This window comes from Coregonus clupeaformis, chromosome 31 (assembly GCF_020615455.1).
Source record: "Coregonus clupeaformis isolate EN_2021a chromosome 31, ASM2061545v1, whole genome shotgun sequence".
NCBI classification, from domain to species: domain Eukaryota; kingdom Metazoa; phylum Chordata; class Actinopteri; order Salmoniformes; family Salmonidae; genus Coregonus; species Coregonus clupeaformis.
In genome coordinates, this window is record NC_059222.1 from 8555754 (window position 1) to 8566294 (window position 10541).

Genomic DNA, 10541 nt, shown 5'->3' on the forward strand with positions numbered 1-10541 from the left:
GATATTGCTTTGGAGCAAAGCTCCGCAGCATTAGTGAAGATATGATCAATACAAGTGGATGTTACAAATCCAACACTATTGGTATGCACTCTAGTTGGTTGAGTGATAAACTGGGTCATATTACAGGCATTAGTCACAGTTGGAGGCATCCTTTTGAGAGGACTGCTAGTTGCTATACAGTCAATGTTCAGGTCACCCAGAAAATAGACCTCTGTTAACATTACACACACACTATCAAAAGTTGCACACATATTATCCAAATACTGACTGTTAGCACTTGGTGGCCTATAACAGCAACCCAAAGGAAGAGGCTTTAGATGAGGCAGGTGAACTTGCAACCACTACACTTCAAAAACATTTGACATGAGATCCTCTAGACTTTACAGGAATATGGCTTTGAACATATACAGGCATTCCTGTCTTTTCTGTAGATGTCATATCCCTGTATTGCTACTGGTGTATCGTTAAAGGAATTATCTAAGTGAGTTTCAGAGATGGCCAGTATGTGAATGTTATCTGATGTTAGCAAGTTATTGATTTCATTAACCTTATTTCAATGGCTACGTATATTAATATGGGCTATTCTTAGCCCTTTCCTGGGTAGCTTATCGGTGAAATAAAATAAGTAAAATAACAATTTAAACATTGTTTGGCTAATAGAGTCAGTCAATCAGGCACTTGTGAGTGTCAATTGTGTGTGTGATGGGTTGAAGCTACTGACCCAAAAGCTTGGCTCTCACTCCTCCCAGGCTTTTGGGAGGGAGGGTGGACAATGAGCTTGTCGTAGTGGATGTAGGCCTAAGCGATGTCCCCACGCTCTCCGGCAGCTTTCATAGCTGGGATAAGTTCTTTCCACCTCTGGTGCACAGCTTCAGAGAAGTCCTCGTTGAGTAAGATGTTGGTTCCTCTCAAGTTCTTGGCTCTCTCCAGAACAGCCATCTTGTCTTAACCTTAGGAACTTGACCACTATTGGGTTTGTCACCTGGGCCGGTTACAGGTTTTTTTTCCAGACCTGTGGGGGCACTCCACCTCAATCTTCCTATGATCCATCTGCAGCTTTTTGGTGAAAATGTTTCTCACTTTCTCCTCAGACTCCGTCCAGGTCTCATGTGGAGACTCTGGTGTGCCATCCACAACAATGTTATTCCTCTTGGATTGTTCCTCTAGATAGTCTGTTTTCACAGTCATCTGTAATAGAACCCCACAGTGGAGGCACCATAATACCCATAAGACCTAGCAGTGAAACACGGAAATGGTTCCAATTGTTTTTTTCACCATTCATTTGTCCCATAGGGGATTTTAGAACCACTTCAAACAAGGTCTGTTTCATGTAGGCTTTCCCTGGCGTGACATTTTGACGACCGTGTTAAATCAATCTCAGACAAGGTGACTTTTATCAATGTATTTGGCTCTATTTACTCTGACTCAAATACTAATTAGCATCAAAGTAGATATCATGCAAGACTACAAATCCCTGCAAGCTCCTACACAATCTCTAGCTGACACCTTTGCTGTCAGCAAACGATAGCTACATTGATCCAAAACGAAAGATATATTGAACCATATATTTAATACTAAATGATTATTTATGCATTTGTTATTGTATCTTGTACAGAATACTATCCTAGTAGCAGTCAGATATTTACAATGTGCCATGAATACTAGGCTAGTTTCTTGCAAAGAAGCTAGCTAGCTACCTACCTACCTAGATGATATTAGCAACATACCCTTCTCTTTCAGCCGGTGGAGGTCTATATTTAATACCTTCAAAGCCAGTTTAACTCATTGCAGAATGTATCCATAATCATGAATGAATAAGCATATTTATTTGACAAGAATGCACTTAGTCACCCATCAAACACCTGAACTTGAGCAATTACATTGTTTTAAAGAAATCAAAATAGTAAACAATGCATATGGATGCCTTTTATACATAACATATAAACATCTGACTTGAAGTAAAGATTAAATGATTTATTCCTCAATGCCACAAAGCTGGGACATCAAAGAGCACCATATGAACTATTATTACTATTCGAGAGCGCACAGATTCTTCTGCTTTTCCATTTTAGGAATTAGACCAGCACAAAAAACACAAAATGTAAAACAGCATATTGTGATTTTTGGTGGGTGAGTTACAAATTGAGAAACAACTGGATGCATAAGGGACAGTTAGAAATGGGGAAGGGGGGGTCATGAAAAAAATACTAGAAAACTCCCCAACATAAAAAATATTTTCACATGACCCTCCTCCCCTTGTACTGTAAAAAAATATGTGCACACCCTCCCCCCTCATAAAATTAACGTATTACCGCCATAAATAACTGACTGTAGCAACCCTGTGTTAACAAACGTGGATATCGACTTTACCATTTCAGCTTGGTTTTGTGATACAGTCGATGCCACGCAGAGCTACGGGCCAGAAGGTTGAGGGTTCGCCGACCGCCACGGACGAGCTCACTCTCTCTGCTTGGCTCATTACACTACGATCAGAGCCGGCTGCAGACAATGTTCAGCTAGGGGGAAATAAGATTTTCAACATTTTGATGCTATATTTATAATTATATAAAATATATGCAACACATTTTCCACCAACAGGTTTCTGTGCCAATGCACCACACACAACCAATAAGATGTGCGTAACTGCATACCGATTACCGACTTCGAGCGCTTATCATCATGGTTTGCGTTTTCAACACCACAATCAAGTAGAGTATGTCAATCTCGACAAACAAAAAATACATCTCTCCCTACTCAGTACCAAAGCCTTGGTTTGACAATCTCAATGTCATTAAACTTTTTGGTGTTTTGTAACAGATGTCTCTTTCCAATAATTGAATGGCCGTTGCGCAGTTTGGATGCTGGAATTATATTAGAGTGGAGTGGATGAATGTGTGCAGGTAGCCTACAGGAGATTTTTTGAAGTAGCCTAATCAGATTAAAACATTGTGACTACATGTGTTTATGTCACATAAAAGGTAATACATTTTAAAAGTGAAATGACAAATACTTAGGCTATATTGAAGTGTTAGGTTCTAGGTCGAGGAATAGCCGCTGGGATCTGAAAGGAGGCAGAACATGTCTTAAACTTTTTTGAATAACTGGGCCTGCTGGGAGCGTAGGACTATGTGGCCACACTATACAGAACAACTTGGAGGAATGATGATCGGCAACAGACAGCCAGGGCCTGAAACTAACTTTTTGATCCACCAGCCACTGTGGCAGTTTAAAAATCTACCAGCCACTCAGATTTTTTACCAGCCAAAATATATTTTTGCCATAGTTACACATGCCTGTGAGATAGAGAATCTGACTCGTAGCCAATATGTCTCTAGCAGTTGAAGCAAACTCAAACATTGAAAAACAACCGAGCTTGTGGACAAAACTATTTAAATAGCCAAGAAACACAAGGACAAAAAAAATAATTTAAAAAATAAAACTATAAACACAAGGACAAAGTCTCACTTTAGTTTACTTTTGTGTAAATTAGACCAACTTTTATGCCTGTGCACAGCGCTTCTAAAAATGAATCCTACTTCAGCACTTCAATCACAGTGTGCACAGCTCCCAAGCCAGACAGTGTTGCGCTGAGGTGGGATATTATAGGATTCCTAGATTAGCTACCACTTTGAAAACAGATACTGCACCATTTATTTTGTTGTAAATGTGCTCATACTTGACTTCTATTTTTATTTATCAAATGCTAATGAAATGCTTGCACAGTAGAGCCCTGTCCACCATCCAACCTGGCTGAGGAAATAGACATCTTACTCGCAAATGCCAAAATCGACCTGCATTTGGCAGGTGGCGGATGTTAATTGTAGGCCCTGCAGACAGCACATCAGTTTCAGAAGTAAAGATACAGCCAGCCTGGCCTGCTGCTGTGTCTTTCTATAATCTGTAGTGAGTAGACCCACAACTGATCCGAATGGAATGAAACATTCAAATAACAGTGCTTTTGCGCCATTATTCAAATTACATTTTTACTGCAGTTTAGAGCCTAGAGTAGAATTGTACTCAGTTGTACTCACTTGAAAACAATAATGCAATTATTCATTGGATTGTGGTGGTATAGGCTAGTCTAGGTAGGATCATTGTATTGTCCCTAAACAAGATCAATAGGAGAGCTTTTTGAGCTGGTCATCTTCACTGTTCTTTCATGCACAATGACACGCCCTCTCTGCTGCCTATCAGCTCTATCTTGTTGATTTATATTGAAAATTGGTTCAGATTTTAATGATTTTATGTGTGGTATGATTGCTAGTTAACCTACTGCAGATCGGGACAAACGATCCAACTACCACTATTGACACTATGGATAGAGGGCAGGATAGACAGTTGACTGGTAGACTACATTGACCTGTGGTAGAGTAAGCACACTGAAAAGCGTAGTGCATAAGGTTAGCACCAAATAATCTTGATAGGGGAGGAGCATGCAAGCAGATGAGGAAATGTGGCTATATGGAAGACATATAGCAAAACCTTCAAAATGGTGAATGTAAATCAGGGGAAAAACTCACTACCCTCTCGTGCCCAATAAATAAATACCCAACCCCCCCCAAAGCAAAAATATAAAAGTTTGACAACCCTCCCCTTTTTTGGACCAGCCCCCTTACCCCAGTAAATTTCGAACTGTCCCTAAGGTAGGTTTAATATATAATACTAGGTCAACTCCCCATTCTCATCGACAGGGCTGTAGTGGACCAGTTCCTTGGTGTCCACATCACCAACAAACAATCATAGTCCAAACACACCAAGACAGTCGTGAAGAGGGCACGACAACACCTATTCCCCCTCAGGAGACTGAAAATATTTGGCATGGGTCCTCAGATCCTCAAAAACGTCTACAGCTGCACTATCGAGAGCATCCTGTCTGGTTGCATCACCGCCTGGTATGGCAACTGCTCGGCATTCGACCGTAAGGCGCTACAGAGTGTACTGCGTACGGCCCAGTACATCACTGGGGCCAAGCTTCCTGCCATCCAGGACCTCTATATTAGGCGGTATCAGAGGAAGGCCCTAAAAATTGACAAAGACTCCAGCTACCGTAATCATAGACTCTTCTCTCTGCTACTGCATGGCAAGTGGTGCCGGAGTGCCAAGTCTAGGTCCAAAAGGCTCCTTAACAGCTTCTACCCCCAAGCCATAAGACTGCTCAACAGCTAATCAAATGGACAGTTAACCCGGACTATTTGCATCTAAGTTACATAACCAAAAAATACCCATCAAAATCCATCAGTTTAAGCTAGAGATATGTTTTCTTGCATTGGATGCGTGTCAATCAACCGCATCCACCAGTGTTGCACTTCCGCATCTGTAGTGAAAGGTGGCAGAGCTAGAGCGGTATTTGTCAGACCATGAGACATCCCGGAATCGGTCTTCTCACGAAAAAAGTGGTTAAATATGTGTAAAAAAAATGCATGGACTCACTCTGTCTGCAATAATAGTGTTTAACATGATTTTTTAATGACTACCTCATCTATGTACCCCACACATACAATTATCTGTAAGGTCCCTCAGTCGAGCAGTGAATTTCAAACACAGATTCAACCACAAAGACCAGGGAGGTTTTCCAATGCCTAGCAAAGAAGGGCACCTATTGATAGACAGGTAAAAAAAACAACAAAAAAAACATACATCCCTTTGAGCATGGTGAAGTTATTCAATTACACTTTGGATGGTGTACACCCAGTCACTATAAAGATACAGGCGTCCTTCCTAACTCAGTTGCTGGAGAGGAAGGAAATCGTTCAGGGATTTCACCATGAGGCCAATGGTGACTTTAAAACTGTTACAGAGTTGAATGGCTGTGATAGGAATAAACTGAGGATGGATCAACAACATTGTAGTTACTCCACAATATTAACCTAATTGACAGAGTGAAAAGAAGGAAGCCTGTACAGAATACAAATATTCCAAAACATGCATCCTGTTTGCAACAAGGCACTAAAGTAATATTGCAAAAATGTGGCAAAGCAATTAACTTTTTGTCCTGAATACAAAGTGTTGTTTGAGGCAAATTCAATACAACACATTACTGAGTACCGCTATGCATATTTTCAAGCTGAATCATGGAAAAGGAATGGAGCTAAGCACAGGCAAAATGCTAGAGGATTCAGTCTGCTTTCCAGCAGACACTGGGAGATGAATTCACCTTTCAGCAAGACAACAACCTAAAACACATGGCCAAATCTACACCACTGGAGTTGCTTACCACGAAGACAGTGAATGTTCCTAAGTGGCCGAGTTACAGTTTTGACTTAAATCTACTTGAAAATCTATGGCAAGACCTGAAAATGGTTGTCTAGTAATGATGAACAACCAATTTGACAGAGCTTGAAGAATTTTTAAAAGAATAATGGGCAAATGTTGCACAATCCAGGTGTGAAAAGCTCTTAGCGACTTACCCAGAAAGACTCACAGCTGTAATTGCAGCCAAAGGTGCTTCTACAAAGTATTGACTCAGTGTGAATACTTATGTAAATTAGATATTTCTGTATTTCATTTTCAATAAATTGGCAACATTTTCTAAAAACATTTCACTTCATCATTATGGGGTATTGTGTGTAGATGGGTGAGAAAACAAAAATGAATCCATTTTGAATTCAGGCTGTAACACAAAATGTGTATTAAGTCAAGGGGTATGAATACTGTCTGAAGGCACTGTGTAGGGTTAGGGTTAGTGTTCCCACACGGCCATATCTCCATGTTACATCATTTGTTTACAGTGGCTTACGAAAGTATTCAACCCCCTTGGCATTTTTCCTATTTTGTTGCCTTACGACCTGGAATTAAATTGGATTTTTTTGGGGCGTTTGTATCATTTGATTTACACAACATGCCTACCACTTTGAAGATGCAAAATATTTTTTATTGTGAAACAAACAAGAAATAAGACAAAAAATAAACAGAAAACTTGAGCTTGCATAACAATTCACCCCCCCAAAGTCAATACTTTGTAGAGCCACCTTTTGCAGCAATTACAGCTGCAAGTCTCTTGGGGTATGTCTCTATACGCTTGGCACATCTAGCCACTGGGATTTTTGCCCATTCTTCAAGGCAAAACTGCTCCAGCTCCTTCAAGTTGGATGGGTTCCGCTGGTGTACAGCAATCTTTAAGTCATACCACAGATTCTCAATTGGATTGAGGTCTGGGCTTTTACTAGGCCATTCCAAGACATTTAAATGTTTCCCCTTAAACCACTCGAGTGTTGCTTTAGCAGGTCATTGTCCTCAAATCTCTGGAAGACTGAAACAGGTTTCCCTCAAGAATTTCACTGTATTTAGCGCCATCCATCATTCCTTCAATTCTGACCAGTTTCCCAGTCCCTGCTTATGAAAAACATCCCCACAGCATGATGCTGCCACCACCATGCTTTACTGTGGGGATGGTGTTCTCGGGGTGATGAGAGGTGTTGGGTTTGCACCAGACATAGCGTTTTCCTTATGGCCAAAAAGCTCAATTTTAGTCTCATCTGACCAGAGTACCTTCTTCCATATGTTTGGGGAGTCTCCCACATGCCTTTTGGCGAACACCAAACGTATTTGCTTATTTTTATCTTTAAGCAATGGCTATTTTCTGGGCACTCTTCCGTAAAGCCCAGCTCTGTGGAATGTACGGCTTAAAGTGGTCCTATGGACAGATACTCCAATCTCCGCTGTGGAGCTTTGCAGCTGGACTTTATTTAACTAATTATGTGACTTCTGAAGGTAATTGGTTGCACCAGATCTTATTTAGGGGCTTCATAGCAAAGGGGGTGAATACATATGTGCACACCACTTTTCTGTTATATATTTTTTATAATTTAAATTACAGGTTGTAATGCAACAAAATAGGAAAAACGTGAAGGGGGATGAATACTTTTGCAAGGCACTGTACGGAAGACAGACGGAAGACATAGGTGGCCACCTGTGTTAATTCGCTATCCAGCGTGCTCCGAACACCTGTGTGTAAACATAACTGGGGAGGAAGTGTAGTTCATCAACTGGAGGCACAAACAGCTTGTGAATCTGTGCAAAACTGCTACAGTAAGTGTATATTTTTTATTTGAAAGATTATTTATTGCTGATATGAAAGATAAGGTGCACATCAGCATATGTTTTTGAAAACCGGTTTAAAAGCGATGATAATGCGAAAACACAGCATCAGAATTGTAGTTCACATGGAGCTAACAGTGGGCGAATGTAATCGCTGAAAACCCTACATTCGGTGAAGAAGGGTTTTCGAGAGCTAGTGGCTAACTAGCTAACCATGAACTAGCTAGCTAGATAACAGGTATTGTGTAAATTTAGAACTTGCCCAAGACAGATCACAGAATTGTCCATTTAAACAAATTTAGCAAATGTATTCATTACTAAATTTAGCTAACAGATAGTTAATCCAGAGATTCTTACCTTTGCCTCGATTTGGCAATCTCGTCCAGATCATCATGGCCCTGGTGAGTGACGTGAGGCTTGAGACAGGTATTTGTAGTTTTGCATGATTGACACAATAGCAGCTAATTATCATTTCATTTTTGGGGGATACATACAGTCGAATATATTGATAAAAGTCACCTTGTTCGAAGGAGATTTACGCGGTTATCCTAATGTCACGCCAGGGTAAGCCTACATGAAACACAGCCCTTATTTGAAGTGTTTCTAAAATCCCCTATGGAAAAAAATTAATGGTAGAAAAATGATTGCAACCATTTCCGTGTTTGACCGCTAGGTTATATGGGTATTATGACTCATACTGTGGTACCACAGCGTTTCTAACCTATACTGTAGTGTCTTTGGTGATACTCTATAATGATTCACAGACAGTGCTGACATCATCTCGTGTGGATTTACCGTTTCTTGTAATCTTGCTGCAAGTCTCTATTCAGGACATCCACCTCTCTGCAAACTGTTCTTAAGGTCTTGGACCTCTGGTCAGATCGTCCATGTTTTTGTTAGTTGAGTCCACCAGTATTTGGATAAAGCTTTTGAAGCTATTTTCCTGTTTCTGTAACAATTTCTTTTAGACATATTTTTGTTGATTTAAAAGATCATGCACCTGTGATAGCAAAATACTGTCCTCTCCATTACTCCAACCTTCTTTACTCTGGGCGGCAGGATGGTAGCAAAGTAGGCTAACGCTGGTACTCCACATAATTCCAGCCAGCACAACTCACAGGGCCGATGGAAACAACAACAAACGAACAATCCTGCAAGAGTTACATCCTGCAAGAGTTACATCCTGCAAGAGTTACATCCTGCCAGAGTTACATTTAAAAAAATGAGAAATTGAATATTTAAAGAGGAGCTGGGTTGGAGAGGCCTATGCTGCCACCTACTGTAACAGCAGAGGTGTAGGCATCCTGATAAATAAGAATACACCCATTTCCCTTATATCCCAGCACACTGACCAAGAAGGCAGTTTTCTAATGTTGAATTGTACCTTACATGGTGAACAATGCACATTGATTTCATTGTATATCCCACCAGGGGCAAATCTGGTGTTTTCAGATAGAATCCAAGCTATATTAGACCAAATCCAGACAGGAACTGTTATTTTAGCAGGCGACCTAAATCATATATTCAATATGATTGACAGATTCAAGGAACCTCCAAAGAAGCTGAAAAATGTAATCTCTACAAATAATTTACAGGACACCTGGAGACTACTATTCCCAACTACAAAAGACTACTTATTTTTTATGTTTTTCTCAATTCAGAAAAGCTATTAAAGAATTGACTACATTTTTTATTTTAAAAAATGCTCTCAACAATTTACTGGGTTCAGAAATCCATGACATGGTGATCTCAGATCATTCTCCTGTATCATAATTAATTACGCCAACAGAAAATACACTTAGAGACAGAATATGGAGAATGAACAGAGCGCATCTTCAAGGCCCAACATTTATTAAATACATAAAGGAAAAATGTAAACCTTTACCATTACAAATGTAGACATAGAGAAAAGCAGACACTCAATATAATTTGGGATACTTTTAAGGCGTACTTTAGGGGAATGATAATCTCTTAATCAGCAAAAGTTAAATCAGAGTTAGAAATTAGAATTAAAGAAAAACAACAAGAATTCACTATTTTAGAAAAAGCCCATTAAAAAATCTTTACAAGGTAAAGAAGAACATTTAATTTCTGAATTTGAGCAGGAATATGATATTTTACTTTTGAAGAGAGCCAACAACTAGCTTACAGGTTAAACTCAAATAAAGCATAGGCTACTATTAAGCATACTACTTAATGGCAAATAAACCTGGTAAACATCTTGCAGCCCTCCCAAAACCAATACACCAAACCAGTTATAATTTTCAAAGATAAAGTTAGAAATGCGTTAATTAGAAACAACAACGCGATTAATGACCATTTTAAAAATCTATATAAATCAGAATTAGACAACAGTGGGACTGATCCTACAGCCTTCTTTGACTCAACAACCCTGACGCATTTATCAGCAGACAAAAAATAATCACTAAAAAACAAGAAATAGATGTATCAATAATGTCTATTAATGCCGAAAAGTCTTTCGACCTTCTTGAATGGCCTTTTCT